A 2,030-nucleotide genomic window follows, 5' to 3' on the forward strand; every position below is an offset into this window, starting at 1 on the left:
TAGTCATCATCCTGTCATTATTAGTGGTAGTAGAGACAGTAGTCATCATCCTGTTATTATTAGTGGTAGTAGTGACAGTAGTCATCATCCTATCATTATTAGTGGTAGTAGTGACAGTAGTCATCATCCTGTCATTATTAGTGGTAGTAGTGACAGTAGTCATCATCCTATCATTATTAGTGGTAGTAGTGACAGTAGTCATCATCCTATCATTATTAGTGGTAGTAGTGACAGTAGTCATCTTCCTATAATTATTAGTGGTAGTAGTGACAGTAGTCATCATCCTGTCATTATTAGTGGTAGTAGTGACAGTAGTTATCATCCTATCATTATTAGTGGTAGTAGTGACAGTAGTCATCATCCTATCATTATTAGTGGTAGTAGTGACAGTAGTCATCATCCTGTTGTTATTAGTGGTAGTAGTGACAGTAGTCATCATCCTGTCATCAATAGTGGTAGTAGTGACAGTAGTCATCATCCTGTCATTATTAGTGGTAGTAGAGACAGTATTCATCATCCTGTTATTATTAGTGGTAGTAGTGACAGTAGTCAACATCCTGTCATTATTAGTGGTAGTGACAGTAGTCATCATCCTGTTATTATTAGTGGTAGTAGTGACAGTAGTCATCATCCTATCATTATTAGTGGTAGTAGTGACAGTAGTCATCATCCTGTCATTATCAGTGGTAGTAGTGACAGTAGTCATCATCCTATCATTATTAATGGTAGTAGTGACAGTAGTCATCATCCTGTTATTATTAGTGGTAGTAGTGACAGTAGTCATCATCCTATCATTATTAGTAATAGTAGTGACAGTAGTCATCATCCTGTTATTATTAGTGGTAGTAGTGACAGTAGTCATCATCCTGTTGTTATTAGTGGTAGTAGTGACAGTAGTCATCATCCTATCATTATTAGTAGTAGTAGTGACAGTAGTCATCATCCTATCATTATTAGTGGTAGTAGTGGCAGTAGTCATCATCCTGTCATTATTAGTGGTAGTAGTGACAGTAGTCATCATCCTATCATTATTAGTGGTAGTAGTGACAGTAGTCATCATCCTATCATTATTAGTAGTAGTAGTGACAGTAGTCATCATCCTATTATTATTAGTGGTAGTAGTGGCAGTAGTCATCATCCCATCATTATTAGTGGTAGTAGTGACAGTAGTCATCATCCTATCATTATTAGTGGTAGTAGTGACAGTAGTCATCATCCTGTTATTATTAGTGGTAGTAGTGACCGTAGTCATCATCCTGTCATTATTAGTGGTAGTAGAGACAGTAGTCATCATCCTGTTATTATTAGTGGTAGTAGTGACAGTAGTCATCATCCTGTTATTATTAGTAGTAGTAGTAGTGACAGTAGTCATCATCCTGTTATTATTAGTGGTAGTAGTGGCAGTAGTCATCATCCTATCATTATTAGTAGTAGTAGTAGTGACAGTAGTCATCATCCTGTTATTATTAGTGGTAGTAGTGACAGTAGTCATCATCCTATCATTATTAGTGGTAGTAGTGACAGTAGTCATCATCCTGTCATTATTAGTGGTACTAGTGACAGTAGTCATCATCCTGTTATTATAAGTGGTAGTAGTGACAGTAGTCATCATCCTATCATTATTAGTGGTAGTAGTGACAGTAGTCATCATCCTGTTATTATTAGTGGTAGTAGTGACAGTAGTCATCATCCTGTCATTATTAGTGGTAGTAGTGACAGTAGTCATCATCCTGTTATTATTAGTGGTAGTAGTGGCAGTAGTCATCATCCTATCATTATTAGTGGTAGTAGTGACAGTAGTCATCATCCTATCATTATTAGTGGTAGTAGTGACAGTAGTCATCATCCTATCATTATTAGTGGTAGTAGTGACAGTAGTCATCATCCTATCATTATTAGTGGTAGTAGTGACAGTAGTCATCATCCTGTCATTATTAGTGGTAGTAGAGACAGTAGTCATCATCCTGTCATTATTAGTGGTAGTAGTGACAGTAGTCATCATCCTGTTATTATTAGTGGTAGTAGTGACA

The sequence above is a fragment of the Rhinoderma darwinii genome, unplaced genomic scaffold, assembly GCF_050947455.1.
Source record: "Rhinoderma darwinii isolate aRhiDar2 unplaced genomic scaffold, aRhiDar2.hap1 Scaffold_1004, whole genome shotgun sequence".
Classification (NCBI taxonomy): Eukaryota; Metazoa; Chordata; class Amphibia; order Anura; family Rhinodermatidae; genus Rhinoderma; species Rhinoderma darwinii.